This window comes from Pongo pygmaeus, chromosome 18, assembly GCF_028885625.2.
Source record: "Pongo pygmaeus isolate AG05252 chromosome 18, NHGRI_mPonPyg2-v2.0_pri, whole genome shotgun sequence".
NCBI lineage: Eukaryota > Metazoa > Chordata > Mammalia > Primates > Hominidae > Pongo > Pongo pygmaeus.
Window position 1 is genome coordinate 31,752,090 of NC_072391.2, and position 13,688 is coordinate 31,765,777.

General features: G+C 46.0%; 1 protein-coding gene across 1 annotated transcript in view; it reads right to left on the minus strand.

Annotated features, from left to right (window-relative positions):
* Positions 1-2,550, minus strand: part of TMEM219 (transmembrane protein 219) — a 37,459-nt gene extending 34,909 nt beyond the window's left edge. The window contains exon 1 of the mRNA XM_054454539.2: positions 1,817-2,550. The gene's annotated coding sequence lies outside the window, so the exon portion shown is untranslated. The remainder of the gene's footprint in view (positions 1-1,816) is intronic.
* Between the last annotated feature and the right edge of the window lie 11,138 nt (positions 2,551-13,688).

The window sequence follows — 13,688 nt, forward strand, 5'->3', positions numbered from 1 at the left end:
TCTGTCTCCAGGCTGGAGTGCAACAGCGCAATCTCAGCTCACTGCAAGCTCTGCCTCTCAGGTTCATGCCATTCTCCTGCCTCAGCCTCCCAAGTAGCTGGGACTACAGGCGCCCGCCACCACACCGAGCTAATTTTTTTGTATTTTTAGTAAAGACGGGGTTTCACTGTGTTAGCCAGGATGGTCTCGATCTCCTGACCTCGTGATCTGTTTGCCTTGGCTTCCCAAAGTGCTGGGATTACAGGCATAAGCCACTGCATCCGGCCGGGAAGGGGTAATTCTATGTCTGAGTACCTTAATTTTCAACTGAAAGGTGGGAGAAAGGAGCAGGACTAAATAGTTTGGACAATGTTCTTGTTTTTGTCTGTGTTCAGACATCATGAGTACACAGTGGCTTTGTTTTTGTCTGATCCACCACAGTCATAGAGTGGCCTTGTCTCTGTCGTGGTGTTCTATAAAATTGTTGATGTTGGCTGGGTGCAGTGGCTCATGCCTGTAATCCCAGCACTTTGGGAGGCCAAGGCAGGTGGATCACCTGATGTCAGGAGGTTGAGACCAGCTTGGCCAACATGATGAAACCCCACCTCTATTAAAAAAATACAAAAATTAGGCCGGGCGCGGTGGTTTACACCTGTAATTCCAGCACTTTGGGAGGCCGAGGCGGGTGGATCACCTGAGGTCAGAAGTTCAAGACCAGCCTGGTCAACATGGTGAAATCCTGTCTCTACTAAACATACAAAAATTAGCCAGGTGTGGTGGCGGGCGCCTGTAGTCCCAGCTACTCGGGAGGCTGAGGCAGGAGAATCACTTCAACCTGGGAGGCAGAGATTGCAGTGAGCCAAGATCGCGCCATTGCACTCCAGCCTAGACAACAAGAGCGAAACTTCATCTCAAAAACAAAACAAAACAAAACAAAAATTAGCTGGGCATGATGGCGGGCACCTGTAATCCCAGCTACTTGGCACCAGCCTTGGTGACAAGAGTGAAACTCCATTTCAAAAAAAGAAATTGCCAAGATGGGCCAGGTGCAGCAGCTCATGCTTGTAATCCCAGCACTTTGGGAGGCCGAGACAGGCGGATCACCTGAGGTCAGGAGTTTGAGACCAGCCTGGCCAACATGGCGAATCCCCGTCCCTACTAAAAATACAAAAATTAGCTGGGCGTGGTGGTGTGTGCCTGTAGTCCCAGTTACTCAGCAGGCTGAGGCATAAGAATTGCTTGAATCTGGGAGGTGGAGTTTGCAGTGAGCCCGTATCACGCCACTGCACTCCAGCCTGGACGACAGAGCAAGACTCTGTCTCAAAAAAAAAAAAAAAAAAAAAAAAAAAGTCAAGATGGTAAGTTTCATGCAATGTATTCTAAAATTTAAAGTATTATTTATTTTTTAAGAGATGGGGTCTTGCTCTTTTGCCTAGGATGGAGTGCAGTGACATGATCAAGGCTCACTGCAGCCTCTACCTCACGAGCTCAAAGGATCCTCCTGCTTCAGTCTCTCAAGTAGCTGGAACCATAGGTGCACACCACCATGCCCGGCTAATCTTTTTAATTTTTTTTAGAAGCGAGGTCTCCCTGTGTTGCCCAGGCTGGTCTTGAGCTCCTGGTCTCAAGTGATCCACCCACCTCAGCCTCCCAAAGTGCTGAGATCACAGATGTCAGCCACCAAGCCTGGCCAAGGAAAGTATCTTAACAGGTAACTGACACAATAATAAAACTTGTTTGTCGATCCTTGGATTCACATTTCCCAAATGAAAACACATATGTCACCTTCTCCTGCGGAATACAACAGAACAAGATTAATTATTTGATTACTCGGTACCTTTTTTATTTTCTTCATTTCTTCTGCTTTTTTATGGTCGGGGGGTGATGGGTTCATCTCACTCTGTCGCCCAGTTTGGAGTGCAGTGGTGGTCATAGCTCTCTGTAGCCTCGATCTCCTGGGCTCAAGCAATTTTTTTCCCACCTCAGCCTCTTGAGTAGTTAGACATACAGGCATACATCACCACACCTAGCCAATTAAATTTTTTTTTTGTAGAGACAGGGTCTTGCTGTGTTGCCTAGGCTGCTCTTGAACTTCTGGCCTCAAATAATTTTCATGCCTCAGCCTCCCAAAGTGCTGGGATCACAGATGTGAGCCACCACACTTGGCCCTTTTCCTTTTTTTCAATTTAATTTAATTTTATATGCAGGGGTTACCAGGGCACGCTGTGTGATGCTGAAGATTGGGCTTCTGCTGATCACATCGCCCAAGTAGGGAACAATAGTGTGTCCGGAATTGGTGGGTTCTTGGTCTCACTGACTTCAAGAATGAAGCCGCAGACCCTCGCGGTGAGTGTTACAGCTCTTAAGGTGGCGCGTCTGGAGTTTGTTCCTTCTGATGTTCGGATGTGTTCAGAGTGTCTTCCTTCTGGTGGGTTCGTGGTCTCGCTAGCTCAGGAGTGAAGCTGCAGATCTTCTCGGTGAGTGTTACAGCTCATAAAAGCAGCGTGGACCCAAAAAGTGAGCAAGAGCGAAAGAACAAAGCTTCCACAGTGTGGAAGGGGACCCGAGCGGGTTGCCAATGCTGGCTCAGGCAGCCTGCTTTTATTCTCTTATTTGGCCCCACCCACATCCTGCTGATTGGTAGAGCCAAGTGGCCTGTTTTGACAGGGTGCTGATTGGTGCGTTTACAATCCCTGAGCTAGATACAAAGGTTCTCCATGTCCCCATCAGATTAGTTAGCTACAGAGTTTCAACACACAGGTTCTCCAAGGCCCCACCAGAGCAGCTAGATACAGAGTATCGATTGGTGCACTCACAAACCTTGAGCTAAACACAGGGTGCTGATTGGTGTGTTTACAAACCTTGAGCTAGATACAGAGTGCCGACTGGTGTATTTACAATCCCTGAGCTAGACATAAAGGTTCTCCAAGGCCCCACCAGAGCAGCTAGCTACAGAGTGTTGATTGGTGCACTCACAAACCTTGAGCTAAACACAGGGTGCTGATTGGTGTGTTTACAAACCTTGAGCTAGATACAGAGTGCCGATTGGTATATTTACAATCCCTGAGCTAGACATAAAGGTTCTCCAAGGCCCCACCAGAGCAGCTAGCTACAGAGTGTCGATTGGTGCACTCACAAACCCTGAGTTAGACACAGGGTGCTGATTGGTGTGTTCACAATCCCTGAGCTAGACATAAAGGTTCTCCAAGGCCCCACCAGAGCAGCTAGCTACAGAGTGTCAATTGGTGCACTCACAAACCCTGAGCTAGACACAGGGTGCTGATTGGTGTGTTTACAAACCTTGAGCTAGATACAGAGTGCCGATTGGTGTGTTTGCAATCCTTGAGCTAGATACAGAGTGCCGAGTGGTGTGTTTACAATCCCTGAGCTAGATACAGAGTGCCGAGTGGTGTGTTTACAATCCCTGAGCTAGATATAAAGACTCTCCACGTCCTCACCAGACTCAGGAGCCCAGCTGGCTTCACCTAGTGGATCCCGCACCGGGGCTGCAGGTGGAGCTGCCTGCCAGTCCCGCGCCGTGGGCTTGCACTCCTCAGCCCTTGGGTGGTCGATGGGACTGCGCGCCGTGGAGCAGGGGGCCGCGCTTGTCGGGGAGGCTGGGGCTGCACAGGAACCCACGGAGGCGGGGGAAGGCTCAGGCATGGCGGGCTGCAGTCCCGAGGCCTGCCCCGCGAGAAGGCAGCTAAGGCCCGGCGAGAAATCGAGCGCAGCGCTGGTGGGCTGGCACTGCTGGGGGACCCAGTACACCCTCTGCAGCCGCTGGCCCGGGTGCTAAGCCCGTCATTGCCCAGGGTTGGCAGGGCTGGCTGGCTGCTCCGAGTGCGGGGCCCACCAAACCCACGCCCACCCAGAACTCCAGCTGGCCTGCAAACGCCGCATGCAACCCCGGTTCCCGCTCGCGCCTCTCCCTCCACACCTCCCTGCAAGCTGAGGGAGTGGGCTCCGGCCTTGGCCAGCCCAGAAAGGGGCTCCCACAGTGCAGCGGTGGGCTGAAGGGCTCCTCAAGTGCTGCCAAAATGGTAGCCCAGGCTGAGGAGGCGCCGAGAGCAAGCGAGGGCTGTGAGGACTGCCAGCACACTGTCATCTCTCAATAGGAAGTTTTTCAGCCCTTTCTCCTCCCTCCCTCCCCTCTGCAGTCCCCAGCTTCTATTGTTCTCATCTTTATGTCCGTGTGTACTCAATGTTTAGCTCCTACTTACAAGTAAGAACATATGATATTAGGTTTTCTGTTTCTGTGTTAATTCACTTGGGATAATGGCCTCCAGCTGCATCCATGTTGCTGCAAAGGACATGATTTTGTTCATTTCTATGGCTGTGCATTACCCGTTTTCCTGCCCTTTGTTCTGTTATTCATATTGCCTGTTATTGTCTTTCATACCCTCTTTAATTAAAGTTTTCTTTATCTGATCTTCCTTATCTTCATTCTGTTACCTTTACTCTCCATGGTCTTCTTTTGTAACTAAGAAAAATTTGGCTCACACCTCTAATCCCAGCACTTTGGGAGGCCAAAGTGAGCAGATCACCTGAGGTCAGGAGTTCGAGACTAGCCTGGCCAACATGGTGAAACCCCATCTCTACTAAAAATACAATAACTAGCCAGGCATGGTGGCAGGCACCTGTAATCCCCGCTACTTGGGAGGCTGAGGCACAAGAATCGCTTGAACCTGGGAGGTGGAGGTTGCAGTGAACCAAGATGGTCCCATGCTGTTCTCATGATAGTGAATAAGTCTCACGAGATCTGATGGTTTTATAAACGGCAGTTCCCCTGCACACACTCTCTTGCCTGCCACCATGTAAGACGTGTCTTTGCTCCTCCTTTGCCTTCTGCCATGATTGTGAGGCCTCCCCACATATGTGGAACTGTGAATCTATTAAACCTCTTTTACTTTATAAATTACCGAGTCTCAAGTATCTCTTCATAGCAATATGAAAATGGACTAATACACCCATAATAATTTAAAATAAAAAAATTAGCAGGCCAGGCACAGTGGCTCACGCCTGTAATCCCAGCACTTTGGGAGGCTGAGGAGGGCGGATCACGGGGTCAGGAGATCGAGACCATCCTGGCTAACATGGGGAAACCCCGTTTCTACTAAAAAAATACAAAAACATTAGCCGGGCGTTGTGGCGGGTGCCTGTAGTCCCAGCTTACTCAGAAGGCTGAGGCAGGAGAATGGCGTGAACCCGGGAGGCGGAGCTTGCAGTGAGCTGAGATCGCGCCACAGCACTCCTGCCTGGGCAACAGAGCGAGACTCCATCTCAACAAAAAATAATAATAATAAAAAAAAGTAAAAGAATTTTTTAAAGTGCAGCAGAAAAAATAATTTTTTAAAATGCCATGTGATGCTAATCATCTTCACATGAGCAGTTTATCTCTCCAGTAAGTTATGTATTACAGTAAAAAGTGATCTCTTGTGGTTCTCCTGTGTTCTTTATTGTGTTTAGTGCAATACCATAAGCCTTGTATAACACCATGGGACCCACGTGAAGTGCCACTAGTAATGCTGCAAGTGCTTCCAAGAAGCAGGGAAAAGTCATGACATTAGAAAAAAAAGTTGAACTGCTTGATATGTAATGTGGATTGGGGTCTGCAGCTGTGGCTGCCCACCATTTCAGATGGATGATTCATCTTATAAACATACGACATAAACTTATGGTATCCATAATACGGTACAGTATCATAAATATATTTTTTCTTCCTATGATTTTCCTAATAACATTTTCTTTTCTCTACTTTACTTTGTTGTAAGACTACAGTATATAATATATAAAACATGCAGAGTATGTGTTAATTGACTGTTTATGTTATTGGTAAGGCTTCTGGTTCACAGTAGGCTATTGGTAGTTAAGTTTGGGGGGAGTCAAAAGTTATATGAGGCCAAGGCCGGGGGCAGTGGATCACGCCTGTAATCCCAGTACTTTGAAAGGCGGAGGTGGGCAGATCACTTGTGGTCAGAGTTCAAGACCAGCCTGGCCAACATGGTGAAACCCCATCTCTACTAAAAATACTAAAATTAGCTGGGCGTGGTGGCAGACACCTTTAATCCCAGCTACTTGGGAGGCTGGAGCAAGAGAATCACTTGAACCCAGGAGGCGGAGGTTGCAGTGAGCTGAGATCACGCCACTGCACTCCAGCCTGGGTGACAGAGCGAGGCTCTGTCAAAAAAATAAAAAATAAAAATAAAAGGCTGAGGTGGGAGGATTGCTTGAGGCCAGGAGTACAAGACCAGCCCAGGCAGCATATTAAGACCTTATCTCTACAAAAGAAAAATAGTTATACATGGATTTTCAACTGTGTTGGGGTTGGCACCCCTAACCCCCACAATGTTCAAGGGTCAACTGCAGGAAGACTTGAAAATTGAAATTACTCCTTGGCTTATGGGCTGAAGAACAGATACTGCATTAGTAGGCAGGAAAACAACGTTAATTTCCTTGTACATCTCCATTAGAACTCTTGGATGACCAGAGGAACTGTCATAATATTTTGAAAGGAATCTCTTTTTCTGAGCAGTAGGTCTCAACAGTGGGCTTAAAATATTCCATGAACCATGCTATAAACAGACATGTGGCCATTCAGGCTTTTTTGTTCCATTAATAGGGGACAGGCAGAATGGATTTAGCATAATTCCTCAGGGCCCTAGGACTTTCAGAATGGTTAATGAGCATTGGCTTCAACTTAAAGTCACCAGACCAGCCACATTAGTCCCTGACAAGAGAGTCAACCTGTCCTTCAAAGCTTTGAAACCAGGCATTGACTTCTCCTCTCTAACTATAAAAGTCCTAGATGGCATCTTCTTCCAATAGAAGGCTGTTTTGTCTACATTGGAAATCTGTTGTTTAGTAAGCCACCTTCATCAATTATCTTACTAGATCTTCTGGATAACTTGCTGCAGCTTCTACATAGCACTTTCTGCTTATCTTGCACTTTTATGTTCTGCAGATGGCTCATTTCCTTAAATCTCATGAACTAGCCTCTGCTACCTTCAAATTTTTCTTCTGCACTTCCTAATCCCTCTCAGTCTTCATAGTAATGAAGAGATTTAGAGCTGTTGTGGCTGTTTTGATCTATTCAGACCACTAAAACTTTCTCCATATCAGCAATCAGGCTGTTCCCGTTTTTTTTTTTTTCTTTTGAGACGGAGTCTCGCTCTGTTGCCCAGGCTGGAGTACAGTGATGCGATCTTGGCTCACTGTAACCTCTGCCTCCTGGATTCAAGTGATTCTCCTGCCTCAGCCTCCTGAGCAAGACTCCATCGCAAAAACAAACAAACAAACAAACAAAAAACACTTGCTCAACACAGGGTTGCCACACACCTTCAATTTGTAAGAAATGCAATATCTGTGAAGAGCAATAAAGTGAGGTGTAATAAAACGAGGAGTGCCTGTGTATAATTTTCATTTAAACAATTTATGAAAACCATCACAATTTACTTAACTCATAAGATCAACACAAATACATTGAGAAGGCTTAAATCATGAGGGCCAGGAGCAGTGAGTGGTTCATGTCTGTAATCACAACACTTTGGGAGGCCAAGGTGGGAGAACTGCTTGAGCCCAGGAGCTCAAGATCAGCCTGGGTAACATGTGAGACCCTGTCTATACAAAAAAAAAAAAAAAAATTAGCTGGGCATGGTGGTGTGTGCCTGGGGTCCCAGCTACTTGGGAGGCTGAGAGAGGAGGATCTCTTGAGCCCAGAAGGTTGAGGCTGCAGTGAACCATGATCATGCCACTGCAGTCCAGATGGGATGACAGAGTGGGACCCTGTCTCAGAGAGAGAGAGAGAGAGAGAGAGAAAGAGAATTAACCCTGCTCTTGTACAAACCAAAATATCACGCTGGCATCATTTTTACATGAGTGAATAAAAAATTTAACTGAATCATGCCAAAAGCTCTTCTTTTGTCTTGGAACTAAGACCTTTTTTTTTTTTTGAGATGGAGTTTTTGCTCTTGTTGCCCAGGCTGCAGTGCAGTGGCAAAATCTCGGCTCACAGCAACCTCCACCTCCTGGGTTCAAGCGATTCTCCTGCCTCAGCCTCCCGAGTAGCTGGGATTACAGGCGCCCGCCACCATGCCTGGCTAATTATTTTGTATTTTTTTTAGTAGAGACAGGGTTTCCCCGTGTTAGCCAGGATGGTCTCGATCTCCTGACCTCGTGATCCGCCCTCCTCGGCCTCCCAAAGTGCTGGGACTACAGGCGTGATAGATCTTTTCTTCTAACTGGAAGAGCAAAGGCTATTACATAAATATACTTTTTAGTGCCTATATGTACACACACTATATATATACGTATATACATGTATTTTTTTTTTTTTTGTATAGACAGGGTCTCACATGTTACCCAGGCTGATCTTGATATACATGTATATACGTGTATATATATATATATATATATATATATATATGACTTTCTGTTTCTTTAGCATTTTAGGCATTTCTATTTCTTTTAGGACTGGATTTACCAAGACTGTGCACATACAACTGAAAAGTTTTTTGATTAGTTAATCTTTAAAGCTTTCCAAGAGAGGTGAGGAAAAAGAGAATGAAATGGACAGCAAGAAAATGTGAGAAGACAATGAGATACCATCTCACACCAGTTAGAATGGCGATCATTAAAAAGTCAGGAAACAACAGGTGCTGGAGAGGATGTGGAGAAATAGGAACACTTTTACACTGTTGGAGGGACTGTAAACTAGTTCAACCATTGTGGAAGTCAGTGTGGCGATTCCTCAGGGATCTAGAACTAGAAATACCATTTGACCCAGCCATCCCATTACTGGGTATATACCCAAAGGATTATAAATCATGCTGCTATAAAGACACATGCACACGTATGTTTATTGCGGCACTATTCACAATAGCAAAGACTTGGAACCAAGCCAAATGTCCAACAATGATAGACTGGATTAAGAAAATGTGGCACATATACACAATGGAATACTATGCAGCCATAAAAAATGATGAGTTCATGTCCTTTGTAGAGACATGGATGAAGCTGGAAACCATCATTCTCAGCAAACTATGGCAAGGACAAAAAACCAAACACCAAATGTTCTCACTCATAGGTGGGAATTGAACAATGAGAACACGTGGACACAGGAAGAGGAACATTACACACCGGGGACTGTTGTGGGGTAGGGGGAGGGGGTAGGGATAGCATTAGGAGATATACCTAATGCTAAATGACAAGTTAATGGGTGCAGCACACCAACATGGCGCATGTATACATATGTAACAAACCTGCACGTTGTGCAAATGTACCCTAAAACTTAAAGTATAATAATAAAAAAAATTAAAAATAAAACTAAAGTAAATTCCTAGAAATAAAAGCACTTTGAACAGAAAAAAAAAAGAAAATGTGAGAAGAAGCTACTTCAGACAAACAGGAAATTATCACTCCAAAAGGCTAAGGTTATATTCCCTCTGCAAGGAGAAGGAAGACAGTTTAAACATAGGAAAATAGATTTTGACATATAAACACTGTCCTAGTCCATTCTGTGTTGCTACAATAGAATACCTGAAGGGCTGGGTACTTTATTTTTAAAAATTTATTTCTTACACCTCTGGAGGGTGGGAATTCCAAAGTCAAGCAGCCACATCTGGTGAGGGCCTTCTTTCTTTCTTTTTTTTTTAGATGGAGTTTTGCTCTTGTTGCCCAGGCTGGAGTACAATGGCGCCATCTCAGTTCACTGTAGCCTCCACTTCGTGGGCTCAAACAATTCTCCTGCCTCAGCCTCCAAAGTAGCCGGGATTACAGGCGTGCACCACCAAGCCTGGCTGATTTTTGTATTTTTAGTAGAGACGGGGTTTCACCATGTTGGCCAGACTGGTCTCAAACTCCTGACCTCAAGTAATTTGCCCGTCTCAGCCTCCCAAAGTGCTGGGATTACAGGTGTCAGCCTCTGTGCCTGGCCGACAGCATTTATTAATATGCAAAATAGGTAAATGAAATATTGCCTATGTTAAACAAAAATAATCTTTGTTTTTAACAAACAAGGCAAACAATCTCACAAGGGTTTCTTCCCTTTGTGTTCTGAGGCACCTCCCAAGTGAACAATCTTGTTATCATCAAAAGTTCCACCAAATGGCTACGGCAATTATAAACTGTCCCTGGTGAAATTGTGTCAGTTAGAGATATATGGGTACAAGTTATTGCAATCGTGAGAAAACATGAAGGGAGCAGGTCTTTGGCCCAATTTTAGTTGTGACTGGGGTCTAAAAGAATGGTGCTTATACAACTTCATATCTCTAGAATGTGGCCAAACACCATCGCTGATCAGAGGCCAGAGAAAGCCCCCGATACTGAGCAGAAGAAATGAAACAAAGCAGTTTGCAAGGACATAGACAAAACCAAAGAAATCCTTTTCAAGGCTTTGAAATGGTGACCTGGGGCCGGGCATGGTGGCTTATGCCTGTAATCCCAACACTTTGGGAGCCAGAGGCGGGTGGATCACCTGAGGTCAGGAGTTCGAGACTAACCTGGCCAACATGGTGAAACCCTGTCTCTATCAAAAATACAAAAATTAGCCGGACTTGGTAGCAGGCACCTGTAATCCCAGCTACTCAGGAGGCTGAGGCACGAGAATCACTTGAACCTGGAAGGTGGAAGTTGCAGCTGAGCTGAGATTGTCCTATTGCACTTCAGCAGGCAACAAGAGTAAAACTCTGTCTCAAAAAACAAAAACAAAAACAAAAAAGAAATGGTGACCTGGGCAAAGTTTATCCAAAGGACATTAGTCTGAGAATACCTTCCGAATTGTACAGTCTCTGGAGCTGGTTGTAGGACACACTTACTGGCTCTTGGTTGCTGGAGTGATTTCTCTGGTTAATTCTGATAACAAATAAGACTCTCGGATGCTAACTAGTTGCACAACCCCTCAACAATTGGCATCCCTACCTTCCTAGAGGGATAAGTTGTGTTCGGTCACCAGAGATTCAGCAATAATAGGTTTGTGATGCCCTCCTTTTCTTTTCTTTTTTTTTTTTGAGACAGAGACTTTTTTTTTTTTTTTTCTCTGTCGCCCAGGCTGGAGTGCAATGGCACAAACTCGGCTCACTGCAACCTCCGCCTCCCGAGTTCAAGCGATTCTCCTGCCTTGGCCTCCCAAGTAGCTGGGATTACAGGCACCTGCCACCACACCCAGCTAATTTTTTGCATTTTTAGTAGTCGGGGTTTCACCATTTTGGCCAGGCTGGTCTTGAACTCCTGATCTCAGGTGATCCACCCACCTCAGCCTCCCAAAGTTGCTGGGATTACAGGCCTGAGCCACCGTGCCCAGCCTACATCCATCCTTTTTATATCGACTTTGCCTCTTATAGACAAACAATATTCAAAATACTAGACAAGAAAACACCATAGGAATGAGTGTAGAAGGACAGAAAACAATTGCACCAAGGACAAAATAAATATCTAATCAGATAACCAAAAATCCAGTGTGGGGGCCTTATTCCAGGAGTACAAAAACTGAAAAACCAAATAAACCCAATGCTTGGCAGGGCGTGGTGGCTCACATCTATAATCCCAGCACTTTGGGAAACCAAGGTGGGAGGATCGCTTTGAGCTCAGGAGTTTGAGACCAGCCTGGGTAACATGGTGAAACCCTATCTCTACAAAAAAAAATATATAAAAATTAACCGGCATTGCCGGGTGCGGTGGCTCATGCCTGTAATCCCAGCACTTTGGGAGGCCGAGGCGAGCAGATCATGGGGTCAGGAGTTTGAGACCAGCCTGACCAACATGGCGAAACCCCATCTCTACTAAAAATACAAAACTTAGCCGGGTGCGGTGGTGCACGCCTGTAATCCCAGTTACTCAGAAGGCTGAGGCAGGAGAATTGCTTGAACCCGGGAGGCAGAGGTTGCAGGGAGCAGAGATAGCGCCACTCCACTCCACTCTGGGAGACAGAGCGAGACTCTGTCCCCCGCCAAAAAAAAGAAAATTAACCGGCATTGGTTAATTTTAGTGCCAGCTACTCAGGAGGCTGAGACTGGAGAATCATTTGAGCTGGGAAGCAGAGGTTGCAGTGAGCTGAGTCGTACCACTGCACTCCAGCCTGGTCAACAGAGTGAGACCCTATCTCAAAAAGTAAAAAATGAAAAATAAAAAATATGGCCAGGCACGGTGGCTCACGCCTGTAATCCCAGCACTTTGGGAGGCCGAGGCGGGTGGATCACCTGAGGTCAGGAGTTTGAGACCAGCCTGACAAACATGGAGAAACTGTCTCTACTAAAAATATAAAATTAGCCAGATGTGGTGGTGCATGCCTGTAATCCCAGCTACTCAAGAGGCTGAGGCAGGAGAATTGCTTGAACCCAGGAGGCGGATGTTGCAGTGAGCCGAGATCGCGCCATTGCACTCCAGCCTGGGCAACAAGAGCGAAACTCCGTCTCAAAAATTAATTAATTAATTAATTAAAATAAAAAGTAAACCAAATGCTTAGGGGTATCAACAAAATATCAGAACTCAATTAGCTTCCAACCATCAGCAGGATGGCACCTCAGCGACATAAGCAGTTTCAGGTGTGCATACAATGACAAGTCAAGGGTCCCAGTCCCAGGCAGTGAGGGCTTCGGCTGAATCTTTGTTGCTCCTCCATTTCTGATAGTACCCTCTAACCAAGGACCACCAGGAAGCACCTGTAGTTGAACAAGGGAGGCTGAACACCACGGACATCTCAGCAAGAACATGTGTGAAAGGACTTATTACAGGATTGGAACTTTCGTTAGGGGACTTCCTAGGTGGGTTCAAAAAGGGGGGCATTTGCTCTGGGTTGGATGCTATCAGGAAGTAGGGATAATTCTTTTTGGTTATCTTAATAATTCTTTTCTAGAAGATGGGAGGAATGACTCAAGCTAAAACTGTACTTGGTAAAGAAGCAGCAGTGGCCAGGTGCAGTGGCTCACGCCTGTAGTCCCAGCACTTTGGGAGGCCGAGGTGGGCATATCACCGGAGGTCAGGAGTTCGAGACCCACCTGGGCAACTTGGTGAAACCCCATCTCTACTAAAAATACAGAAATGATCTGGGCATGATGGTGGGTGCCTGTAATCCCAGCTACTCCAGAAGCTGAGGCAGGAGAATCGCTTAAACCTGGAGGTGGAGGTTGCAGTGAGCCAAGATCGCATCACTGCACTCCAGCCTGGGTAACAGAGCAAGACTTCATTTCAAAAACAAAACAAAACAAAACAAAACAAACAAAAACAACAACCAAAAAAGAAGCAGCAGTAACTTACACTGTGTGAGAGAGAATTGTGTTGGTAATTTTTGTGGTTTGGACAATGTTCTTGTTTCTGTGTTGAGGCTTAATTATGGAATGGTCTTTTTCTAGATCATCAGTCAGAGAGTGACCTTGTCTGATGTTTTTTGTGAAATTATTATGCTCAACAGGACACCACCATGGCCTCGCTGTTGGTGCCAGGCCAGCTCCTAGCAACATCAAGGCTTCTGGAGTGAGGGTGCAAACCAGCTCCCAGCTGGCAGCAGTTGCTTTTCTCTTTTACACCGCCACACTCGAAATCAGAAAATTGGCAACCCCTTTGGTAGAACATGAGCTCCCGATCACTACAGGCCCATTTATACCAAGTAACGGGCCCACGTCACACGTTTACACTCCGACCTCCCTCCTGCGTGTGCATCCCTTACACCAACCACGCCCAGAGAAAAGTCACTCGTCTAGCATCTCCCAGGGACCTGC